Source organism: Schistocerca serialis, chromosome 1, assembly GCF_023864345.2.
Source record: "Schistocerca serialis cubense isolate TAMUIC-IGC-003099 chromosome 1, iqSchSeri2.2, whole genome shotgun sequence".
NCBI classification, from domain to species: domain Eukaryota; kingdom Metazoa; phylum Arthropoda; class Insecta; order Orthoptera; family Acrididae; genus Schistocerca; species Schistocerca serialis.
In genome coordinates, this window is record NC_064638.1 from 157,758,995 (window position 1) to 157,770,414 (window position 11,420).

Consider the following 11,420-nt stretch of genomic DNA (forward strand, 5'->3'; position numbering starts at 1 on the left):
GCTGGAATGAAAATTTTCAATTCCCTACCCAACAGCATCAAAAGTATAGGGAGTAGTGCATCAGTATTTAAACGTAGCTTGAAAAATTATTTACTTGAGACCTCACTTTATTCACTAGCGAAATTCTTTCAGAGAAATAAGTAAAACGCAGATTGGAAAGATGTTTTTAAATTTTTTGACACTGTTTACTGTTAAACTAATGTAATATTGCCCTAATGTAAAAATTCCTGTTTTTCTCATTTCCATTTTTGGGTCACTTTTAAACCCAAAGTGGGAAGTTTTGATTACTGTACAAGGTTAAAACAAATGCAATAATGCCCTAAATATGAAACTGCTATCTTCACATTTATGTTGACTAGTTTTTAAGCTAATAAGTATGACTTTTGTGCACTGTTATTAATACTATAACAATGTCTTTATTCTATGTATTTTATTATGTATATTTATCAAAAAACAAATATTAATTAATATTATTATGTATATTGACACGTTCCACATCTGAGTGACTTGCTCACATGTACAGATCTATGGAACAAGTATATAAATAAATAAAAAATAAATAAACACACACACACACACACACACACACCTTTCCAAGCAGGAGACTACTCTACATTGGGACATTGATTTACCATAAGAGGAACTCATAGTTAGCATATAAAATGGAGGGAAATGCAGGGAAAACAAATTGCAGAGGTGTTCTGTTGTCTTCCACAGTTCTCAAGGCCATCCTTAGCATGTGATTTATTTTAGGCCAGACTCTGATTTGCCTATTGGTCCATTGGAGGTATTCCCTCCTACCATCCATTTCTGGGAGCATTCCCCAATCTGCCACCTGGAGATGTGCCATCTAGGGGTTTCAGGTTCTGCAAAGGAAAAAAGTATTTTACTTGCTAGCTCGCAAAATCAAACTTATGTAACTAATGTTCTGTTTGTTTGTATGTACTTGTCTGTTGTTCTGGTACACAATGAAATGCCTGTGCAATAGTACCACTGCACAAAAGTAGAGCGGCCAAAGCAAAACAATGTATCAAATTTAAAAGGGAAGTAGAATGCAGTAATTTATTTCTGCATTTGAAGGAGAACAACACAGCAACAGTCCATCCTGAGCCAGTGGAAGTGTACAGTAGAATGCATAAAACACAGTGATTAGCTGGTACAAGTGCTTCCAGTACTGTGAAGAAGTCTGAATGAAAAATAAGAGTGACAGCTCATCTCTTTGTGAACAACTGGGAATCACTAGAGAATTCAAACCTTGGTGTATAGAGACCAGGTTTTCTTAATCAAGGCAGTAGCAGAAAAAGTAAAAATAAGTCATGGAACAGTTTTCAAAATATTAAACAAAACTTTGAATACAACAGCTCGCAGTCCACTGAGTTTTGCGACAGATCACACCAATTCAAAAATCTGCTGAACCAAGGCAGCAGCAGCTGAGTCAGGTCAATTCAGATGACTTCTTTAGCTGCCAATTCTTCATGAGTAAGAGCTGGTTTAGGGGTACCACCTTTGATTTGATTGGTAATCAAAAGTCTTCACTCACAAGTTCAAACCATGCTACTGCTTTAATTTTGAACAAAAATTATCAGCAATGGTGACTGAAGACTTCTGGCATGAGAGTCACCCAGTACTGCCAATGGCCTTCTCAAAAGTGGCAGAGGTGTGGACAGAAGTCCAGGGCACTCTCTTACCCATAGAGTGGGAAACTGTCTCAAAGAGGTGAAAGAATCAGCAATGATCAACAACATGACGATGCAGCGATGCAGAAGGGAATGGAAACCACTGCATTAAAGACACACAATGTGTGTCAACTGGATGTGTGGCTTGTAATTGAAAAAAAATGTCTTGATGATCTCGCCAGTGACAAAAGATTCCCAACTACTCCCTCATTCAGATCTCTGGGTGGGGATTGTCAAGAGGAAGGTGACTGGAGAAAAAGACGGAATAACCAACAAAAGGATAATATTCTAAAAGATGTGGCATGGAATGTCAGATGTTTTAACATGGTAGGGAAGCTAGAAAATGTAAAAAGGGAAATGCTAATGCTCATTCGAGATATAGTGGGTGTTAATGAAGTGAAATGGAAAGAGAAAAAGTATTTCTAGTCAGACAAGCATAGGGTAACAACAAGAGCAGAATACTGTATAACAGAAATAGGATGTATTATGAATAGGAAGGTAGGACAGAGAGTGAGTTACTGTGAATATTCATGTTTCATAATGAGGCAAAATCTTCTTTCTTCATTCTTCAAGTAATTTCGGGTATAAGGAGTAAAACACAAGCAGTGTCGTTATCGAAAAAGTTTTGTCTTGTAATTATTGGTTAAGAGTTGTATGGTCCTGAGGGGACCATTGTTGTGTGAAAGAGTAGAAACGTTATTTAACTTTGTGTGGAGGACACATGGTGTTGACTATAGAGCCATTTTTAAATACTACATAAAATTCTTTACAATTCTGGATATATAGAGTTGTATGTTCTCTTGCAAATTGAGGAGATATTCAGTTGTATGTTCTCTAGCAAATGAGTCTCTCAGTGTTAAACAGCAGTTAGCTCTGTTTCAGAGGACATCTTTCCAGTATGTATTGTGCACAACGATGATTTTCTGGTGCTCTTGTGTACTGACATAATTAATAATCACATTTTCAGATGTATCAGTTATTCTGTTTTCTTTTCCATTAATTCAGTAACATTCACAAGAAATATGTATCTTTTCCACTAAATTATTAAATTCATTTTTATATTTTTTGCGCATTGCAACTGTGGCAGTGATATTTTTCATGTCTGGTGCAAAGTGATATCAAAAGTGCACGAGAGTTTTTTTTTTTTCGGTCATGTGTTGTTTTTATCTTTGCCGTAAGACCTTAGAGTCTCCTAGTTTTTGTTGCTTCTCTTTTGTTTTTTTAGTTTCTTCTCATTGTGAGTTTTTGTGAATAAATATTTTTTCGTTACCTCATTATACTGGACAGCTTTGCAATTATTTGTTGTAGGGAAGTCGCCTACATAATTTGATCTGACTCCAGATCAGAAGGTTGGGTGTTCATATCACATTGGGGTCACCAATTATGTAGGCGACTTGCCTACAACAAATAATTGCATAGCCGTCCGGTATAATGAGTTAATTAAAAACTATTTATTCTCAAAAACTCACAATGAGAAGAAACTTAAAAAACAAGAGAGAAGTAACAAAAACTAGGAGACTCTAAGGTCTTACGGCAAAGATAAAAAACAACACATGATCAAAAGAAAAAAAAACTCTCACGCACTTTTGATATCACTTTGCACCAGATATGAAAAATATCACTGCCACACAACTCCCAGTTTCCATGTCTCTGAACTTGTACTCATGTTTGTTCATATGGAAAACACTCATTAGTGGTAGGTGCCTTCATCATATATGTACATAATATTTACATGTAACTAATAGTTTTATATGCCTCAGTCACCACCCCATATCTTCCATTTCATGTCCTTTGTTGGTGTACTTGTGTGTAGCTGGAAGCATGTTTGTGTTGCACTAGTCATGGTGAATGTTCATCTTCTTTCTTCATGCTCAGAGATTATCTTTCTTGATTCTTCATGTTATTTGAGGGACTGGTGTTTTAATTCTGTAATGTGTAAAAAGTGTGAGTTGTGTGATAAGGCTGCATTGTGTTGTTTTGCCAGTGTCCCTTTTGAATTTTTTGAAGTGTGTTAGTTGCATAGTATTATCTTGTATATCAGGGATGTCTTTCTTCATGTAAGGTTTTCTTTCTTGATTCTTCAGGTCATTTGAGGGATTAAAAGTTACAGTGAGTGCTGTATGAATTGATTGTGTTCGCATCTATGTGACTAGGTTGTAGAGTGCATCTATGGTTGAGTCCACATCAGTTCCTGTGAGAGTGTGTGTTTTATAGAGAAGCTGACATGTTTTTTAATGAGACAAATTCATCCTTCTTCATTCCTCATGGAATATTTGGGGTAATGAGTTTGTGTGCAGTGTTGTTGTTGAAAAAATGTTGTACTGTAACTGTCTGTAGAAACCTGCATATGTGGTACAGGTTATTCTGCCATTTTTAATCTGTACCTAGAGCTTTTGATGATTGTTTAGGTATATAGTTGTATATCCTGTGGCATAGGACTTTCTCAGCAGGCAACAGCATGTAAATCTGTTGCAGACAATATCATTTTGATATATGATGCCAACAACAACAGTTTTAGGTGCACAGGTTTAATGACATGATTGGAATTCACATTTTATGATTTATTACATGAATGCATGGTGTCTTTTCTTTCAGACATGTCCAAAAGAACAGACACCACATATTCATATAATTGATATGCCTAGCTGGGCAATGGATCCATCTTCTTCAGTGCAAAGGCACATATATGTTCAATCTCCTGTGGGACTATCAGAATAGCAAACAAGGAGTCAAAGGATGGGGACTGGAGATAGGTAATGCTCATTGGGAATGTGAATTAGCTGTTAAGCATGCTGAGGTAGTCCGTGCTGTTGCAATAACCCTGTATCCCAGGTGGCACAGTGATTAATGCAACTGTCTAGTACGCAGGAGGCCCAGGTTCGAATCCCAGTCCAGTACACATTTTCACTCATTGGCACTGAATCCACATACTGTTCTTTTACAGCTGACAGCAGTGATCTTCAATTTCCATGTTATGATTTATTTTTTATTTTGTTTCTTTTTCATGAATACAGTAATAAATGCTAGAAATACGTATATTTTGCATTAATTATATTTCAATAAATATTTATTGCAAGTTTACTTGCATATTTGTTATGTATTACATATATCACATACTGCAACTCCCAGTTTCTGTGATTCTAAAGCTGTACCCATCTTTGTTCATGCGGAAAACACTTATTAGTGGTTGGTATCATCACCTAATAAGTATCAATTTTAACAGGTAGCTAATGGCTTTGTACCTTTTAGGGCCATCCCATATCCTAGGTTTAATGTCTTTTGTCAATGTGCTTGTGTGTAGTTGCCCTTCTTGATGTCAGACCCTAAATACGCCATGCCAGTACCAATGGCATGTGAATATACAACATCGTCAAATATATATGAAACTTTATTGATATGAATAACTGTATGGGACTCCATTAATTCCTAAATAATATTTTGGGCAGAGTAATATCTGTTTAATTTTAAACTATCAGCTGTGCTGAATTCATTGGGAGAGGTGTAATTACATAATTGACTATTATGTAACAGTAAATTTTACTTAGGTTCTCATTACACCATCACTTGAAACTTGAGTCTCACTGGCCAACTGGTTAATGGCCATATAGCACAGTCAAAGAATGTCCATGGTACATTTCACAAATCCTTCAAACAAAACGTTGTTCTTATACACACTAGCTTTGTTTCAGTGGCAACAATACAGTCTTTTTGGGTCAATTGTCAAGATGCATTTATGAGTTATCAGCTGTCATTTGAATCAGTTCATGCACAATTACTGTATACCCTTCTTCATAACCTGTACTCGCATGCTCATTTTAGCATTGAAAAATCAACAACATTTTCTCTTGATGTTTGTTGTTCCACATATTTAGATAAACCTCTCTCATAACAGTTCCATAAAAAATAATTTAACAGTACCACCATGAATCCTGAGGAATTCTGTTCAACGAGCTGATGTGTTGAGCAAGTAGCTAAATCTTAGTGAATGGAAAATATATTAAGTAACACACCAAGATCAATATTTAGAAACTCAGTATGTGGCTCTGAAGAAAGATCAAACTTAAGACTGCAGACCACATAACACAAATCCCTATGACAAATCCCACCTGTACCAAGCTTGTGCAGCTTTAAACACAAGCTAGACCACCTTCTGAACCAATAATCATCATCATTCAAATGTACTCCATATTAGAGTCACTTGATGCATTCATTAATCTTCATTGTATTTTAAGACTTTCATAAGGCTTTTGAAACCATTTCTCACACACAATTTCTAATCAAATTTGGTGCCTATTGAATATCATATCAGTTATGTAATTGGATCCATGCTTTCCCGTCAGAAAGGTCAAGTTCATGGTAATTGATAGAAAGTCATCAAGTAAACTAGAAGTAATGTCTGTCTTTCCCTGAGGAAATGTTATAAGCCCTCTGGTATTTCTGATCTTCATAAAAGATTTAGGAGATGATCTGAAAAGGCCTCTTACATTGTTTGCAGATTATGTTGTCATTTAATGCCTTGTAAAGTCATCAGATGATCAAAACCTACTGCAAAATGATTTAGATGAGATATCTGCATGGTGCTAGATGAGGCACCTGACTCTAAACAGTGAAAAGTGTGAAGTCACCCATATGAGTACTAAAAGGAATCTGATAAGCTTTGGTTACATGATAATTCAAATGTAAAGGCTGTCAATTCAACTAAATCCTTAGGGTTACTATTACCAGTAGCTTATATTGGAATGATCACACAGATAATGCTGTGGAGAAAGCAAACAAAAGACTTCTTTTATTTGTCCCAGTCAATATGTGGTAAGCGCTGATGAGACCACACTGCTGAGGTCATTGGTCCGTAGGCTTACACACTACTTAATATAACTTAAATTAATTTACACTAAGGACAACACACACCCATCCCAAGGGAGGACTTGAAATTCTGATGGGGGTAGCCATGCGAATTGTGGCAAGGTGCCTCAGACAGTGTGGCTATCCCACAGCGCCTAAAGACTTTGATTTATTGGCAGAACATTTAGAATATGCAACAGGTCTACTACAGAAAGTTCTTATACTACACTTGTCCTACTTCTCTGGAATACTGGTGTGTGGTGTGGATTCTGCGTCATATAGGTCTGACAGAGAACATGTAGAAAGTTCAAAGAAGGGCAGCACATTTTGTATTATCACAAAATAGGAGAGAGTGTGCCATATGAAATGATATGTGAATTAGAGTGGCAATCATTAAAACAAAGGCCTAATCAATTGTGGCAGGATCTTCTGATGAAATTTCAATCACTAACCTTCTTCTCAGAGTGTGAACGTATTTTGTTGTTGCCCACCTACATAGGGAGAAATGATAACATCACAATAAAATAAGAGAAATCAGAGCTCATACAGAAAGACATAAGTGTTCATGTTACGTCTGTGTTGTTTGACAGTGGAACACTAGAGAAATAGCTTGAAGGTGGTTTGATGAAACCTGAATTGCAGACTAACCATGTATGAAGACATAGGTGTAGGAAATGGTGATCTTAAGACTGGCAGATGGAAATCATTCAATCTACATAGATATAAAACTTTCTCTTACACAATTTTGTGATAATATGCTTCATTTGTATGCAGACCTTATTATGAAGAAAAATGACATTGAGTATTCTGATAACATGACCAATTAAAATTCAGGAATCATCCATGAGCTCCTACGCATTTCACAGGATAATACTTATCTATTATGGACAACAATAGATAAAAATTCCTATTGACACTGTGTTCCTAATATTATGCTCACTGATTCCACCAAGAATAATATTTCCATAAATCTTGTTGAGGACAAAGTCCTTTAATATGATGATTGCTTGGGTACCCTAATAAATATCCACCAGGATTTGGGATCGTTAGAAATACGAAAGGTCCCGCTGCCACTTTTTGTTACTTTTATTCAAGAGGTGGATGGTTTCTTAATGATACTTTCTTGTTCAGTTGATACCTTACTATATTTTCACTGTTTTGTCATAATTGTGCTTTCTTCTGAATGCTTTGTCTTTCAAACTGGTCAAAGGTTTCCAAACCTCTTCTTCTCACTAATCTCAATCACTGGGAGCCTGTGGAATCTGGTCCATACATTCATTCATTCTTTGCCCTCCTGCCAAATATTAGCTCTGCTGTAGTGTAGTGTGTTGACAAATGAGGCAAGTGGTTTTCTATCTCATCAAACAATTTTATATAGTCAATCCCTAGCATCTGTTTATAGTGACAATACATCTTTATGAACTGTTAAGTTCTTGAAAAATCCTCTTAATTTCTTTATCTAGTGCTTTACACTGAGACCATGGGGTGAAATAAAAACAGCTGAACAAGGCTTTGTGTGGAAATTCATCAAGGTGACATGTATTTCCTTTGTATTATTCTAGGTTTTTCTTCAAATACCTCCCCATACTGATTCAAGAGGTTTAACTATTGGTGTCTTTGCTTGCCAGTGAAGCTTTCTGGCTCTTCTGCTTTCTGTTATACTTGTGCAACTTGGTTTTTGTGAATAATTTATTCAAAGAACTGCTTGAAATCACACTGCCAAATTCTCCTGTGTCTAGAACAATAGTTACTGAAACATCCTCAATACTGGCCCAAATCACAGATTGTGGCAACAATGGTTACTCCTGTTTGCTTTGATTTACTTGCTCCATCATATTGGTACTTTTAATACATTGAAAGAATTTTGCAGCTCTGTCACACCCCCTATCTTACTTCATGTCGAACTCTCTGGGGCTCAATGTGGTTGTTTCCAGGTGTTGTTCAGTTCTATGACTGCTGTCTTCAATGATTTTGGTAATCACTGGTGATTGTGATCCCCAGTCATAATGTGATGGTGTTTTCAGTTGTTTGTTATTCCAATACATATTATTATTAGTCCCATAGCTAGAATTGTATCTCCTTTATCAATGATTTCAGTTTTTACTGTAATCTACTGTGCTGTGTTTCTGATAACTGTCCAGGTGGGTATTTTGCTGAGGAAACCAGCATATGGTTCATGCAGCTGTCCTCTACTACAACCATTGCCTGTACTAGGACTCTGTGAGTAATAACCTCTGGGTCCTGATTGCGACTTAATGCCTCCTTCAGTTACATTCATAGATCCCAATACAGACATAAATTCATTACAACTAGATTCCAACACAATGACATGTTTCTCTCCATTCTCAACAGGCAGTGTTGCCTTTAAGATTGTTGAAACATCTGTATGAGAAATGGATTCATTCCAGTAGCATGCCTTAGGAAGTTGTTTTTTGAAACACCGGTGCAAGCTCCCATTTTGAAAAGAGAAAAGCTTTGAGTAAAAACCTTCTTCTGTAATATTACCTGCACACCACTGGGCCACAATTTGGCCAGAAATGCATTTTCAATATTCTCATACACTGAGGTGTCAAAAGTCATGGGATACCTCCTAATATTGTGTCAGACACCCTTTTGCCTGGCATAGTGCACCAACTCAACATGTCATAGACTTAACAAGTCAGTGGAAGTGCACTGTAGAAATACCGAGTCATTACTGCCTCTATAGTCATCCATAAATGAAGAAGTGCTGCCAAAGCATGACCTTGTGCACAAACTAACCTCTCAGTCACATTCCATAAATCCTGATGTGACTCATGTTGGACAATTAGTGTGGCCAAATCATTCACCCAACTTATCCAGAATGTTCTTCAAACCAGATGTGAACAATTGTGGCCTAGTAACTATATTATGGGTTCCTTAACTAATTCTCATGCTCTTTTTGAATTTGCGTTCCATTAGCACATTCTAAACAGGGAACTAGCAGAGATTAAACTATAGATTGTATCTCCCCCATGTTGGTATCACAGTGAAGTATTTCAGTCATCAATATTGGAAAAGTATTTTCCAAGGGTGTTATATAATTCCCTAGAAAAACTAAGTTTTTATTTAAATGACAAGTGATGCTCAGAAAAGACTGTTAAATACTGGAAATATGTATGAGTTACCAGTAAACAGATATATTTTTACTACAAACTGCCTTTATATCATTGACCCTGTGCTTGTGATCAGTCACTTTCTTCACAGCTGACGATATGGTTTTAATTTTATCCTGCGAACTAGCTATTCTGTTTGTGTAGCACATACTCTTTGCCTTCCTAATAACGTTTTTAGACACTTTACATTAGTGTTTGTTACGTGCTACTGTACTTTAACTGTGACTACTTCTAACATTTTGATATAATTCCCATTTTGATCTATGTGATATCCTTATTCTTATTACTATTTTTCAGTCATTTCCTGAGCATTGCTTGTGATGTGAATGAAAACTTAGTTTCTACAGGGAATGATATAAAACTCTTGAAAAATACTTTTCCAATATTCATGTCTGAAATACTTCTCTGTGATACTGACAAGAGGGAGATCGAATCAATAATGAAATCGCTGTAGACTAAGAATTCTCATGGATATAATGGATTGTCTAGCAGAATATTAAGGTATTGTGCTGCACATGTTAGCCTGTACTTAGTCATATTTGTAATTTTTCCTTTAAGAATTGACAGTTTACTGTCCTCAGAGTAAAGCCACTTTGTAAAAAAGGAGAAAGGAATAATGTGAACAATTTTAGACCTATTTATATGCCATCAGTGTTTGCTAAAGTTATTGAGAAGGTTCTGTATGTAAAGATAAATGATCATTTTATTTCACATAATTTGGTGTCAAATGTACAATTCATTTTAAGAAATGGTTCAACAATTGAAAATGCTATATTCTATTTCCTCTGTGAGGTATGTTATATGGGTAACTCTAAAATATTTCTGTTTGCTGATGACAATAGCTTGGGAGTAGAGGATATTGTGTGCTACATTGGCTCTGTTTCGAATAGCACAGTTCATGACATAAGCTCAAGGCTTGTAAAAACCAGATTAATGTTAAATCACAGTAACACACAGTTTTTACAGTTTCTAATACACAATTCAAAAAACCCAATGTTTCAATTTCACAAAATGGGCATATGATTAAAGAAACTGAACAGTTCAAATTTCTAGGTATTCACATAGATGGAAATGGAAATGAGCATTTGGTGTCATTTGCTGGGAGGTTCCTTGCAGGGCAGGTCTGGCTGCCTTGGTGTAGGTCTTATTACATTCAACGCCACACTGGGCAATCTGCAGGCTGGCTGGGGATGAAATGATGATGAAGACAGCACACCACCCAGTCCCTGAGTGGAGAAAATCCCCAACCCAGCCGGGAATCAAACCCAGGCCCATAGAACGGCAATTCCTCATGCTGACCACTCAGCTATTGGGGGTGGACATTCAGATAGATAGTAAACTGTCATGGATGGCCCACATTCAGGATCTTGCTCAAAGAAAGCTGCCATTTTCACTATTTGAACCATATCTGGGGTAAGTGATAGTTCGACATGGAAAGTAGTCTACTTTGCTTATTTTCATTTGCTTATGATGTATGGTATTATATTTTTGGTTAACTCTTACCATTCTTGAAGAATACTTTTGGCTGTTGACTTGTCTGGGTATTCTGACATTGGCCTCTCAATATATATGCTCTTTACTGTCATTTATTGTTAACAATATTAGTTTTTTTCCCCTGAGAAATAGCAGCTTGCACTCAGTTAATACTAGGCAGAAATTCAATCCGTATTTTGATCACAGTTCCTTGGCTCTTGTGCAGAAAGGTGTGCAATACACTGCTGCATCCATTTTTGATAACCTACCACAAGAATTCAAAAATCTTAACGGT